At 51.4% G+C, this 16207-nt stretch overlaps 1 non-coding gene across 1 annotated transcript; it reads left to right on the plus strand.

The window, feature by feature from the left end:
- Window positions 1-15417: 15417 nt before the first annotated feature.
- TRNAS-GCU (transfer RNA serine (anticodon GCU)) lies at window positions 15418-15499 on the plus strand. The gene has a single exon. It is a non-coding gene; the product is annotated as a tRNA-Ser (tRNA).
- Window positions 15500-16207: the final 708 nt, after the last annotated feature.

Genomic DNA, 16207 nt, shown 5'->3' on the forward strand with positions numbered 1-16207 from the left:
AAACTCTGCAATGTCCGACTGCGGTCATCCAGAACAGAGATCGCGCGAGAACGCAGAAGGACGCAATGCCCGATCCACAAACACGAAGAAGACATCACAGCGATGGGACAACTTCGCTGCCGCCGACGCGGTGATCTGACTTGACCACCCGAATGTAAACTGCGTCCACATCAGCCGTACCTAAAAACAAGCTGAGTGTTATCCGTGCCCTCCGCCACCGTCAATCGCCACCGCCACCACCACCACGGTCCATGCGGTGGTGGCGCACTTAGTAGATCAGTGGGTTCGCTGAATGTCTGCCGAAGCGCCCCAGGTAATTCCCGCAAGGTTCTGTAACAGGGCAATTCGCGATTTGGTCTTTTTAAAGATCTGTTTCGTGTGGAGTTCGAAGGTCAGACTTCGATCCGCGATAACACCGAAGATATTTTTGGGAGTGGGGTCACAGCGCATTGTGCTGCTACATAAGGACGCATCTAGGGTGGCATCTGCTGCACGCTTGTTCAGGAGGAAAGCGCTTATGGTGGTTTGGAAGAATTCTGTCAGTCTCCAGCGGCAGAAGTATGCCTCCAGTCACATTGAATCAGATCTTAGCGTATTGGCAACGCTCTCCAGGTGTGTACCCTGCGCGCAGCAAGGATTATGCCAATGATGCTCATGGTGAAGTGACAACCCTCGTTATATGCAGGCACACCTCGCCGAACGCTGGGGGTTACGTTCCTGGAAAATGCCGTGTTGAACAAAACCGCGTTCGAAGAATACCATACCTCGTCGGGAAAATAGGGTTGCGTTCCTGGGTCCGAAATTATCACCCGCTCCCTCTTTCTTTAATGAATTATACTTTATTTCCATCCTAGTTATTATGTCAAAGGATGCCGAATCCCTCTCCATTTCTTGTGTGTGTGCAGTCTGAAACATCACTCCCGTGCTCCGGACTAAAAAAAAACCTCATTCGGTAAACCGTGTATAGGCGAAACGCGTGTTTGGTAAATCCGCGTTGGGCAAGCTTTTCCTGTACACGCCTTAAGCAGACAATCGTCAAAACTGCTGCTCCTATGGTCTGTCGCCACGCGGGATCTCTGTAGAGGTGAACTATCTCGTATAACGACTTGTTAAGTGGCTCCAGACATGTTCTTGTGCTTGGGAAATTTCACACGCCGGTTCACCACTGGACTGACTGCCTTCCCGCCTGCCTGCGGTTAGTCCTCCTGAACGTGAAACTACCTGTGAAAAAAGAGCTTTCTAGCTCATCGGATTCCCCAAGTACGAATACTCACTCTGATAGCGATCGTTCCACGTAGCCGTTGAGTGTTTCCACGGCGGCGCTAAGAAATGCGCCACCGTTCCCCCTCGTTTTGTTCTGCGTAAGAAGCAGAGGTCGCAACCGGGTACCCGATACCCGTACCCTACCCGATACCCGGAAACCCGTACCCGGTACCCGTTTGCGACCCTGGTGCGGCCGGGTACGGGTACGGGTAGGCCGTGAGTCACTGGTGAGTAACCGTTTGTCACTCATTTCCCAACGTCTTGTCTCTTCTCACAATTCAAGTTCCTAGAATCAACCCACCCGCGCCTGCAACATGGCTTCATCCCAGAGGTCGCAATCGGGTACCCGATACCCGTACCCTACCGGATACCCGGCCGGGTACGGGTAGCCGGGTATCGGGTCGGGTACGGGTACCCGTTTTCGACCCTGGTGCGGCCGGGTACGAGTACGGGTAAGGAATCAAAACCCGTTTGCGACATCTGGTAAGAAGTAAGAACTCCAATTGTACGCGAGGGCTGCTTTACATAGTGGGAGGGTTGGGGCCATGGGAGGGGGGGAGGGGGTTACGGCTCTGTTATCAGATGCTGCAAAAGCATGACCAATTGCTCCAATACTAAATAATTCAATTAGGTGCTCGCCCTCCCTCCCTCCCTCTCTCGCCACATCTCGGGGGCATATCAAATTAAAACTTTCATTATTGCCTCGCCCCAAAGCGTCAATTACACGGATGCTCTAAATTGACATGAGATTTGGACCTCAGCTGATTCGCTGTCTGCGGGTGGGCAGGTCCCGCGCAATCATCTGTGCGTAAAGTGTATATGCACATATAAAGATAAAGATCCCCCGTATAGCCTTGACACACTGTAGGGGCAAGTGCTGTTAGCGAGCACCTATGATGGCCGTAACGGTACACGAGGGGGGTGAGTGGCCAGCACCACGCCCGGCCGCCTTTGTCTCCCCAGTGGCGATGTTTTTACACCGCACCAGATACTCATTTGAGGCTGAGTCGACCTAGGGGAGGCCCAGGACCGGTTCAGATAATCGTCACTGATGTTGGCCGTGAGCGCGCTGACCGCTACACTATCGCTCCCCACACATATATATGCATATATAGAGACATACCACACACACACGTGTTTGCTATGAACCCGGCGATCCGGGTTCCATTCCCGCTCACGGCCAACACCAGTGACGATTATCTGAACCGGTCCTGGTCCTCCCCGAGGTCGACTCGGCCTCAAGTGAGCACCGAGTGCGGTGTGTGTTAAACATCGCCACTGGGGAGACACTCACCTTCTAATGCCCCCTAGCCACATCCCCGATGTAAGGAGCGTCCTCAGTTTTGCGATGTTTGGGCCGAATCCATCAATGAGAAGTTGTTTTTTTAAGCTTCGTGTGGAAGAAACCCGCAGAAGCCCGGAGAAAACCCCCACCCCGCACACTTGGGAGGTGACACACATCCCCGTCACTGTCACCCAGTGCCGGACTAAGCTAGTGCGGGGCCTGTAGCATATTTTATAAAGGGGCCCTAAATAAATAAAACAACACATGAATATTAATAACACACATTTTTAACTTGCATAGTAAAGTAATTGTATTTTTTCTTTTGCTACACAGCCAGGTAATACGACAAACGGCTAACCTTAAACACCCAGTCGTTCATACAAGTTGAAGGCAGTATAGTACTGTAGTAATAGAGCAAGTGCAGAATCACTGAACCGGAATTGATAGCTTGAAAGCATTTAGCGCGGAGCCCTTGAAAGTGCCGGGCCCGTAGGTACACATGTAGCTACTACACGTGCAGCTACATATGTAGTAGCTACACATGTAGCTACTACATATGTAGCTACTACACATGTAGCTAATACACATGTAGCTACATATGTAGCTACTTTTTCTACGAGGATAATCGGGCACTGCTGACACCTCTCTTCGCCACCTCGGGCTCTCCACAACTGCAACGCACGAACCCGGTCTAAGGGGGCGTCCATAAATGACGTCACGCGTTTTTGGACGATTTCTGACACCCCCCCCTCGTCACACAGCGTCACAAAAAGTCAGACATCCCCCTCAAATATGACGTCACAAAGCTCTGCCCCCCCCCAAACCATATTTCCATTTTGAAAATAAAAAGCTTCAAATCGCCTTAAACTATTGTCATTGTAGTGCGTATTTAATGTGGCGCTGCACTCTGATGTTGTAGGAGTGTTGTTATAACAATTAGTGTTGTTATAACAATTCCATATTTATTTTGATGTGACGTCACATTTCTCACCCCCCCCCCCTTCGTCACACATCGTCATAAATGTCTGACCCCCCCCCCCTAGATGCGTGACGTCATTTATGGACGGCCCCTAAGCGGTGAACTCTCTCAACCGCTACGAACCGTTGCATTCACCGCAATCAAACTTTGTTATTCTACTTTCAGAAATAAATCGATGCCAAGCGTTTCCCCTGGCTGGCTGGGCTCCTTTCCACCCCAACAGTAAGTCTGTCTGTCTGTTCGTGGCTGCGACCACAGAGCCACCGTGCCTCCACAGCTCAGGACGCCATCTTGGTAGGGGCACGGTGGGCGCGTGTGGTGGGGGGGGAATCGATAACAAGTATAACCCGTTTTTCACTATAAATCCTTTATATGCGTGGCGGCTAGAGTCCTCTCGTCCTCTGGCTTGAGATGGCTGCCACCTATGGGTCAGATGATTGCATGCCACCATTAAGCAATTGGTAATTAAATATAATATTTTTGTCCTAAAAAGTGTAAAATTTTGGAAAAAAAATTTCACGAACATTAATTGTCACGCACAACGAGTCTGTGTGCAAAATGTCAGCTCGATTGGATCACGGGAAGTGGGTTAAAAAACGACCGCAAGATTTACACGGTCGTAAGCAAGCAAGCAAGCGAACTTAATATAAAGGATTTAATAAGTATAACCAGTAAAAACAAAGTTTTTCACTATAAATCCTTTATATGCGTGGTGGCTAGAGTCCTCTCGTCCTCTGGCTTGAGATGGCTGCCACCTATGGGTCAGATGATTGTCTGCCATTATTAAGCAATTGGTAATTAAATATTTAATTTGTTTTCCCTAAACAGTGTAAAATTTTGGAAAACAAATTTCACGAACATTAATTGTCTCGCACAACGAGTCTGTGTGCAAAATGTCAGCTCGATTGGATCACGGGAAGTGGGTTAAAAAACGACCGAAAGATTTGCACGGTCGTAAGCAAGCAAGCACGCAAGCAAGCAAGCAAGCATGCGAAATTACTATAACGGATTTAAAAACAAAGTTTTTCACTATAAATCCTTCATATGCGTGGCGGCTAGAGTCCTCTCGTCATCTGGCTTGAGATGGCTGCCACATATGGGTCAGATGATTGCATGCCACCATTAAGCAATTGGTAATTAAATATTATATGTTTGTCCTAAACAGTGTAAAATTTTGGAAAAAAAATTTCACGAACATTAATTGTCACGCACAACGAGTATGTGTGCAAAATGTCAGCTCGATTGGATCACGGGAAGTGGGTTAAAAAACGACCGCAAGATTTACACGGTCGTAAGCAAGCAAGCAAGCAAACTTAATATAAAGGATTTTAAAAGAAAACCGCATTTGGCCCTGTTAATGGACAAATCGTGTTTAAATTAAAAAAAAAAATGATTACAGGTGTTTGCTTTCGATTGCTTATCTTTTTTTATCTGGTTGCAGCAATTTTGGTCTACCTCCACAGCCTGTTTTCCTGAACTTTTAACCGAGATTGGAGCGGCCCTGCTCGGCTGACTGCAGTCTCTGCCTCGCCCGCCTCACCCCCCTTCGACTCCGGGCGTGGCTAAGTTGCACGTGGGCTGTGACCGTCAGACGGGAGCAATGTATCCTTCCACGCTATCCAACCATAATTTAACATACGATGTATATATACACACACGCACAACAGCTGTGTATTGTATATACTCTACTGTCGATTCACTGGTCCCCAAATAAACACACACATATATATCGCTTATATCCACGCCTCTAGTCAACGCGGTGTACGTAAGGTATTTGTTTCACGTTGTACATTCGTGCGTTTTTTCACCGCAACTTGATCTAGAACGCATTGAAAAATTCTGCACGGTATCCGTGCCGCAGCCTAAAACACGTAAAAAATTCTGCACAGTATCCGTGCCGCAGCCTAAAACACATCAAGACAATTCTGCACGGTATCCATGCCGCAGCCTAAAACACATTAAAACATTCTGCACGGTATCCATGCCACAGCCTAAAACACATCAAGACAATTCTGCACGGTATCCATGCCGCAGCCTAAAACACATCAAGACAATTCTGCACGGTATCCGTGCCGCAGCCTAAAACACATCAAGACAATTCTGCACGGTATCCGTGCCGCAGCCTAAAAACACATCAAGACAATTCTGCACGGTATCCGTGCCGCAGCCTGTTCACCCCCACCCCTACCCCAACCTCCTCATTCCTGAAAGGATGTTGAGTGACCCCTGTCCCAAAGCTACCAAGCGTCCCGACAGCTTGTAAAAGGCTACAACAGGACCCACCGGGTCATTGTTTTACGTTGGCGTCGTAGATAACGACTCGGACGTATTGACTCGCAGCGGGGAGCATTGCGCGCTGAGGAATCTTCCCCTTTCGTCCAGGGCGCCGCCAAACTCTCTGGGCCACGGAATTCCTTCCCCTCGTTTACAACTCGACAACAAAGACGCTCACCCCCCCCCCCGCCCCGCGCCCCTTACCCAACAAGAGTCGCGAGGCCTGTTAGCGATTCACCGCATCGCGTGCGTGCGGCGGTGGCGGAACGAGCGTGGAGGCAGTGCATGGGGGTGCCTTGCCCCCCCCACCCACCTACCCCCCTCTCACCCCCTGGTGGGCAAAGCTCCGAGTTGGGCCCCTTGCCAACCTCCATGAGATTTGTGTTGTCGACAAATAAACTTGTTTAGTGGTGTGTTTGGTTTCGACAAGGGGAGCCACGATATGTAATAGCCTCTGGGTGCGACCGTGCGAGACAAATCACAATATTGGGGGGGGGGGGGGGGCACCACATGGCCGATTGCTGCACCCCCTTAGCGGACGATGTAGCTACTACGCCACTGGCGTGCAGGAACAGATTATTGTCAATGATTGCAAGGTTAACACGCATTTAACCCCCCCCCCCTCCCAAACCTGTCTATCTCTAGGGATGGAACGGAGGTAGACAGAGACGCAATGCAGACGGGACAAAACAAAGGCGAGGTAGTAAAACGAATTTCCGATGCGTAGGAGAGCAACGTTATCACTCCAGAATGTCTATGTGGGTGTGCCGCTGTGTGTGTGCGTGTCAGCACGTCGTGATGGTGATAGTCTGGGGAGCGGTGGTGTAGCGGTTAGCGTTACGCTGCGCTACAAACCCGGCGACCCGAGTTCGATTCCCGCTCACGGCCAACACCGGTGACGATTATCTGAACCGGTCCCGAGCCACCCCTAGGTCGACTCAGTCTCAAATGAGTACCTGTTAGGCGGTGTGTAAACATCGCCACTGGGGAGACAAAGGCGGCCGGGCGTGGTGCTGGCCACGCACTCCCTCGTGTGCCGTGCCGACCTTCATAGGTGCTACTCGCTAACAGCACTTTCCCCAACAGTCTGTTACAGGCTATAACGGAGGAGGCGGCAGCGGGGGGGGGGGGGATCTTTGTCCCTCGTGTGTCACCACATTTTACGCAGGGGCGGAGGGAATTCCCCGCGCATGTAGCGACAGCGGCGCTAACGAGGCCCCCGCTGTGCGGTGGAGCCACGCGGACCGTCCGATGGGTGCGCGCTGTCAAAACAAACCACGTTAGCCCGGCAGCGTGCGTAGCGAACCCGCGCGCGCGCGTTCAGACTTCTGCCGCATCCTGTGAGCGGGGTTCAGTCGATGTCTCCGACGCGGCATCGCCAAACGACGCCGTGGCATGTCAAGGCGGCAGTGGCGCGTGAAACTCCCCCCTCCCCACCACCACCATCTTAGCCGCCCTGAGTTCGATTGCCGGCCACGACAAACATGGGTGGCAAAGCGAGTCCTCTGCACAGTTGCTAGACACGTTGACGCCGCCCTTCATCCACTCGCAAAGTAGCGGCGTGGTGAAGTAGGGTTCTCACCACCACAACTGGCGTGGTAGTGAGAAGCCCTTCATCCAGCAGTGGGTCGACAAAGGCCGCTCTGCACGAATGAAGACCTTTGAAAACACAATTCGGCCATGAATGTTTTATTGTTTTACTAACCCGGCGACCCGAGTTCGATTCCCGCTCGCGGTCAACGCTAGTGACGAATACCAGAACCGGCCCTGGGCCTCCCTTAGGTCGACTCAGCCTCAAACGAGTACCTGTATCGGTGGGTAAAGATCGCCACTGGGGAGACAAAGGCGGCCGGGCGTGGTGCTGACCAACCCACCCCGTCGTGTGCCGTGTCGGCCTTCATAGGCGCTGCTCGCTAACAGCACTTACCCCAACAGTCTGTTGAGGCTATAGGGTGGGATCTTTGTCTTTGTTTGTACGTCCTTGCTCTCAAGGATCTCTCACCCCCCCCTACCCACCCCTCCCCTCTACACCCCCCCCCACCTCATTATAATTGAAGTCGCGCGCGCCTCCCGAAAAAAAATCGCGCGCGCAACCCCCTGTTTATCTGAGTGTCCGGGATTAGCTGCGCCGATATGGCAACGATTATCATCCGATTTAAACGCCACAACGGCGCTCGCCGCGAATTAAACCCCCCCCCCCCCAAAAAAAATTGATATATAGGAGCGCGTCGAGACAGAGGAGGGTCGAGTCCTCCCTCGGAGCGCACCGCCCGATATCGCGGAACGCTTTGAGAGTAGCGCTAAACGTTTTTTTTCCGTTCTTTGTTTTTTAACACTCACAATCCGTTTTCCATTGGCCAACGCTTCGTATACACTGCCCCGGTGAAGGTCACCCCAGCAGCCATGGTCTATCCGCTGCTGCTGGGTTGATGGTCGCCTCATCGCCGTCATCATCATCATCATGATCGTCGTGTGCGTGATAATGATGATAGTCACCATTTTCATCATCGTCGTCAGCCATGGCGCATGGCCTATCCACCGTTGGATGTAGGCACCCCCCCCTCCCCCATAATCCTTCGCAGCATCAGCAGCCCGTCGTCGATGTATCCTCATCCAGCAGTGGATTCACACAATGGCGTGTACGTGTACTCTGCCTGTGTGTGTGTGCTGTATATGCATCAGCCAGTCATCTCAGTCATCTCAGTCAGTCGACCCGTGGCACCTGGGTCTGCCCCGTGACCTCCTGCCAGCGGGCGTTCGACACTTCACGTGGCCTCAAGGTGCACATGGCCTGGCACAAGCGTCGTGGTGACATCACCGCCACTTAGTGGCGAATGGCGGTTGTTGTTGTTGTGCTGTATATGATTGTCTTTGTACTCAAGGGTAGGTGCTCGGTGAAAGCACTTGCCCCAACAGTCTGGTGAAGGTTATATGGGAGATCTTTGTCTTTGTACTCGGGGCCCCGTGGCGCAGGAGGTGAGCACACTGAGCTATGAACCGGGGGCCACCTAAGTTCCATTCCCGTTCGCGGTCAACATTAATGACGGACATCTGAACCGAATCCAGTTGTGCGCCGTGTGTCAATATCGGCCACCGGGGAGACAAACGCGGCCGGGTGTGGTTCTCAGCAGTATGCGCCCGCGAACAGTACTTGCCCCAGCAAGCGTATTTGTACACATCTTCACGTGATCGATACACGTGTGGCCTTTCAGGCTGCCGTGGCAAGTGCTGTTAGCGAGCACCTATTAAAGCGGGCACGGCGCCCAGAGAAGTGGTATAGCCAACACCACGCCCGACAGCCTTTGTCTTCCTCCAGCGCTTATTGTGCACACAACAGGTGTTCAGTTAAGACTGAGCCGACCTAGGGGAGCCTCTGAACCAGTTCAGGTATCACGCGCCACTCACGTTAGCTGCGATCGAGAATCTAACTCAGGTGACTGGGGTTCATTGGGCAGTTGCGCTAACCGATGCACCACCGCTCCGCACAACACGATACAAGCGCACACGCGAACAAGCGACATACGCCAGCGCAAAACAAGTACACGCCAACACACATACAGATAAAGACAAAGGTGCCCCGTATAGCTTTACCAGACTGTTGGGGCAAGTGCTGTTAGCGAGCACCTATGAAGGCAGGCGCGGCATACGAGGGGGTGGGTGGTCAGTACCACGCCCGGCCGCATTTGTCTTCCCTAGGCCGAGTCGACCTAGGGGGAGGCCCAGGACCGGTTCAGATAATCGTCGCAGCGCGCTAACCGCGACACTCCCCCCCCCCCCACCCAAGTACATTTGCGTACATTGTACAAAAAACACACAAGCGCACAAACCACACTCGCAGCACATTGCACGCGTCCACAGACACACCCACACGTCAAAGCACTCGCACGCACGCATTCACTCACACACCAAGATAAAGGCGACCCATGTCGCCTTAACGGGCTGTTGGGGCAAGGTGCTGTTGGCGAGCACCTACGAAGGCCGGTCACGGTGGCCAGCACTCGGGCCGCAGCAGGCTTAGGTATAGAACATCCGCCCACACACTCACACACCCACACACTCACACAATCACACACCCACACACCCACACACCCACACACTCACACACCCACACACCCACACACTCACACACCCACACACTCACACACCCACACACTCACACACTCACACACCCACACACTCACACACCCACACACCCACACACCCACACACTCACACACCCACACACTCACACACCCACACACTCACACACCCACACACTCACACACCCACACACTCACACACTCACACACCCACACACTCACACACCCACACACCCACACACCCACACACTCACACACCCACACACTCACACACTCACACACCCACACACTCACACACCCACACACCCACACACCCACACACTCACACACCCACACACCCACACACTCACACACCCACACACCCACACACCCACACACCCACACACTCACACACTCACACACTCACACACCCACACACCCACACACTCACACACTCACACACCCACACAACCACACACTCACACACCCACACTCACACACTCACACACCCACACACCCACACACTCACACACCCACACACCCACACACTCACACACCCCACACACCCACACACTCACACACTCACACACCCACACACCCACACACTCACACACCCACACACTCACACACCCACACACCCACACACTCACACACCCACACACTCACACACCCACACACCCACACACTCACACACCCACACACCCACACACTCACACACCCACACACCCACACACCCACACACCCACACACTCACACACTCACACACCCACACACCCACACACTCACACACTCACACACCCACACAACCACACACTCACACACCCACACACCCACACACTCACACACCACACACCCACACACCCACACACTCACACACCCACACACCCACACACTCACACACTCACACACCCACACAACCACACACTCACACACCCACACACCCACACACTCACACACCCACACACTCACACACTCACACACTCACACACCCACACACCCATACACTCACACACCCACACACTCACACACCCACACACCCACACACCCACACACTCACACACCCACACACTCACACACCCACACACACACCCACACACTCACACACCCACACACTCACAGATCCACACACTCTCACACACCCACACACCCACACACTCACACACCCACACACCCACACAACCACACACTCACACACCCACACACTCACACACCCACACACTCACACACCCACACACTCACACACTCACACACCCACACACCCACACACTCACACACCCACACACCCACACACTCACACACCCCACACACCCACACACTCACACACTCACACACCCACACACCCACACACCCACACACTCACACACAGCATGCCCGCGACGCAGCGTGCGCGCGCGCGCTCGGCACTTGGGCCGCTCCCATTAGGGCGTGCTGAAGTGTTTTACCTTGCAATTAGGATTAGCAGCAATTATCTCACCCGCCGTTAATGGCCTCCGGGCTCGGGGATTAGGACAATATTGTAGCTGTTTGTCGCGAAGTCCCTTCCTGCCTCCCTCCCTCTCTTCCTCTCCCTCGAACCCCTTCTCCCCCTCTACCTCCCAACCGCCCCCCACAATCAGACCCACTTTCTTCTTATCCATAACCTTCCCACAACCGACCCCCCCCCCTCCCAAGATCCTAGCAGCCAGATATTTCGCTTTCGATGCATCCGGTGAATGGAATAATTAATCCACGTATTAATTAGTAGGTCCGCGCGTGTCAAAGTGTTACCAAATTAGAAGTGCGGACGGTTTAAGCGGCAGCCTCGGCCATAAGACGCCGCGTGAACAGCGAGGTCGCGGTCCGTGACAAAGGGGGGGGTGGTGAGGGTGAGGGGGGGATGAGGGTGAGGGGGGAGGGGGGTGAGGGGAGGCAAATCCGTGCGTGCGCTTACCTCCCTGGTCGCTCCCGGTTTGATGCGCGATGACGACCAAACTCGCGTTCTTCGTTCAGCTCGTCGGCAGCGACTCGTTAGACCAGCCGAGGGCTCTCCTGGGTGAAACTCGGCATGCACGCGAACTCCGTGCATCCTCGCAGCGGCCTTCTGGCCAAAGGCGGTCAAGGTGCAGACGCCACTTATGCGGCCCTGACTGGGGCGCTCTTCCTGCACATGTTTGGAAGCCACCGGAGCTGTGCATTTTTAAATGATCTAAATTGAAAACGCAGTTTTGTAGAACTGCTTAATGTGTGTTTGGCTTGTTGTTCACTCCCCCCGACCCCCGCGGCCACACCTCCGATTAGCGCGGTTGGCTACGTACGGTGCGAACATGAACTTGGTTCTTTCGGTAAAGTCACGTAGAATGGAAATAAAAAAATAATACAAATAAAACATAATAAAATAATTCTCACGACGTTTCGGCCACAACGCAAGCAGTCGTCCTCAGGTGAAGAACAGGTCTGTCGAGATAACAGACTCTGTCTTCTCGACAGACCCGCGTTGTGGCCGAAACGTCGTGAGAATTATTTTATTATGTTTTATTTTTATTATTTCCATTCTACGTGACTTTACCGAAAGAACCAAGAAGATGAGTCCCTGCAGTCACGAAAGCTTTAAATCGAAATTTAAGTTAAACATGAATACAATGATAATATTGATACTATCATCATCACTGTTGAGCGAGCAGTTTACAATAAAAAAAGTTGAATTTTTTTTGGCGGGGTTAACTCAGCCCATCGCCACTTTGTTTGGATAGTCAACAGTGGTTGTCCTGCTGTGGATGGAATTGCCCCCGCCACAGCAATGTGGAATCGCCACGACTGACCTTTAAACGTAACAAGAGCACCGTCTCATTTTGAGTAAGACGATAATGCTGCTGCCGATTATAATTTGAACAAAAATGATGAAATTCAGCCAATAATTATAATCGTACCATATCAGGGGGGAAAAAAAAGAAACAAGTTTTGCTGGATGGCTGCCTGCCTGGATGCCTGGCGCACGACCAAGGAGGCGTGCGTGAAGGTGACGTCACAGATACACGTCTGCGTGATGACGTCACCCGCATCCCACGCGGTGACGTCACGCCTCTCCCTCACCCACGCTTCACGCCCGCGTGCGGTGGAGAGATGGGTGGAAGGAACACGTGCTGAGGCTTTCGTGACCCCAATGTTACTCGTAATAAAGGTGGGGGGGGGGGGGGCGAGGGGGAGTTGAGTTAGATCGCGTAAATATAAATGAGTTTCGGAAACAGGAAGACCTCTTCACAATGCTGGTAAATTGCCTGATGAAGCTGGTTGTCGTAAATGACTAGCGTCAACGTGGCAAGTCCTCGGCTTGTAAATGTTGTGGGTTTACTCTCCAGCGCACACCGGTGTGGTGATAGGTAAATAATTGGCACGTTGTGGTTACCTTGCAAAACCTTTACTAATTGGCTGTGTCGGGTATGGTGGTGGTGGGTGAACGACACATGTATATTCATGCGATCTAACAAAAACAAAACACCCTTTAATGATGAGATCAGTGGAGCAAAATCAACCGTTATTGTACGGTACTGACACTATGCTCCCAACGCCTTTGCTACCCCTCCTTCATCAATCAGCACTGATTTAATAAGGCCACAAATAAGGTCACAAAATCCAATAACAATAACCAATCGTAGTTGCAGTAGGAACTTGAATGATTGCACGTCCGTTGGACCTGAAGACGACCGCTTGTGTCGCGATCGAAACCTCGTTTCTTGGTTATTTTCTTTGAACCTATCCACGTGACTTTACCGAAAGACCCAACGAATACGATTTCCTGCAGTCACGAAAGCTTTAAGTCAGAAATATCTCCTTCTTTGCTAAACCCAATTCAAACATCGAATCGTGGATCGTTCGCACCGTCCCATGCATATTATGCAATTTCTACAGCAGTATGAGACCTCCTTTACCAGTGGCAAAATATAGAAAGAGGTATTTACCCTTTCAACTGGTACAAAAACTGACACGTTTGTACCAGTTGAAAGGGTAAAAACCTACTACTATATTTTGCCACTGGTAAAGGAGGTCTCATAGTGTAAATGCTTACCCCGAGCTCTCAATACTCTGATAGTGCGCTGTTTTTGAGTTGTACGCCTTTTGGCGTCATCTGGTCCAACACCAATGGAGACTAGGCTCTAAGAAAAGCTGTCTCGGGTGTGGACCAATAAACTTCAAGGACAGTGCATATCATTATCATCATCAGAGTTTGACTGCTTGTGTTGTGGTTATTGCAAACATGATGCCTTGTATAACGGTGTCAGTTTTTGTACCAGTTGAAAGGGTAAATACCTATTACTATATTCTACAGCAGTATCACCATCCTAATCATCATCATCAGCAGCAGTAACTATGATCAATCCACTGCTGCTGAGCGACCTATCCGAGCCGTCACCATCACGACCCCGCAATGCCATGCGCCTTGCGCCTGCGCGCGAGATGCCGGTGCCATCACTCCATGAGCGAAAATCGCTAAATGTAGATCGATTTTTGTTGTTGTTGTATTTTCCATTCCGGCAGAATATCAAGGAGCTTGCTGTGAGAGACGCGTTGAAGGGTAAGACTGCAATTCCATCTCCTCGTGACGCTGCCGAAGGCCGACGAACGAGTCCACTCGAGGCGGTGCGATGCTGCCACCTGCCGTGTAAACAAATGAACGAAGCATCCGCGAGGACAACCAAGGGTGTTGGTGGTGGCCAGAGGTCGCAACCGGGTACCCGATACCCGTACCCTACCCGATACCCGGCTACCCGTACCCGGCCGGGTACGGGTACTGGTAGCCGGCCCATGGTGGACACGGGCCATGGTGGACACGTCCCATGGTGGACACGTCCCATGGTGGACACGGCCCTTGGTGGACACGTCCCTTGGTGGACACGTCCCTTGGTGGACACGGGCCATGGTGGACACGGGCCATGGTGGACACGTCCCTTGGTGGACACGGGCCATGGTGGACACTGGGTTTGGCTGCACTCTCCTCTGCTTCCCACAACGTTGCAAGAGTTATTAGTGGCAATGTATATGTGTGTATATGTGTATATATGTGTGTGTGTGTGGCATTTAAAGTTAATTACGTGATAATGTACTCAGTTATCGCGCAATGAACTTGCATCATTAATTAGATAATTAAATCGCTCTAGAAAGCCTCGCCGAAGGTCTCATTAACTTCTTTTTTATTCAGGAGGTATCGTGCTGCATTGGAACTTTTTGTAACACATTTCCATCTATGAGTGCTTTGGCTTCGCGCGGGCAGAAACCGGAGTGCCCGGAGAAACCCCACCACGTGGTCAGAAGGGTAGAACAATCTTGATTTGAAGCTTTCGTAACTGCAGGAATCCATACTCTTGGTAAAGTCACTGAGGTATAAAATAAAATAAATCACGACGTTGCTTTCCCACCTGATGACGGACGCTTGTGTTACGCCCGATAAGTCGTGATTTATTTTATTGTATACCGACGTGACTTCACCGAAAGAGCCAAAGAGAAGCGGATAACAGCTCAGAGCGCCCACGCAGTTTCAATCCGGCAGACAGAACAATTTCCTAGGACGCAGCCCGTGCACGGGAGACGAGGTGGCCGAGTGGTTAAGGCGATGGACTGCTAATCCATTGTGCTCTGCACGCGTGGGTTCGAATCCCACCTTCGTCGCGCGTATTTTTACGATTTTTTTTTAGTCGCCAACTGATTTCCGACGCTATATCTTACCGCTAATAAGTATAACCCGTAAAAACAAAGTTTTTCACTATAAATCCTTTATATGCGTGGCGGCTTGAGTCCTCTCGTCCTCTGGCTTGAGATGGCTGCCACCTATGGGTCAGATGATTGTCTGCCAGTATTAAGCAATTGCTAATTAAATATTTAATTAGTTTTCCCTAAAAAGTGTAACATTTTAGAAAAAAATTCACGAACATAAATTGTCTCGCACAACGAGTCTGTGTGCAAAATGTCAGCTCGATTGGATCACGGGAAGTGGGTTAAAAACGACCGAAAGATTTGCACGGTCCTAAGCAAGCAAGCAAGCACGCGAACTTAATATAAAGGATTTAAAAAAAAACTCTGCACGGATAGATTCAAGAAGCTACCGAAGAACAAATGCCATCCTCCCGTTCCAAGTTTGCATACCAAGCTCACAACAACACCTGGTACGCATTCAACAGTCACAGGCCATTCATCCAATTGATGATTATCGAGGCCGAACCGATAATGGCTTCGCTTTCCCAGGGCTAACGAGATCGGGCGCATTCCGAGTGATGTGGTCGTGAAACTGCAACCGCAAAACTGGCTTCGTTGAAGACGCTGCGCCAAGCAAGTCGGAACCAGTGAGATTAAACTAAACTTTGTAGCTCTTACATTTAG

The sequence above is a fragment of the Lethenteron reissneri genome, chromosome 41, assembly GCF_015708825.2.
Source record: "Lethenteron reissneri isolate LAM-NWPU_2019-01 chromosome 41, ASM1570882v1, whole genome shotgun sequence".
Taxonomy (NCBI): Eukaryota; Metazoa; Chordata; class Hyperoartia; order Petromyzontiformes; family Petromyzontidae; genus Lethenteron; species Lethenteron reissneri.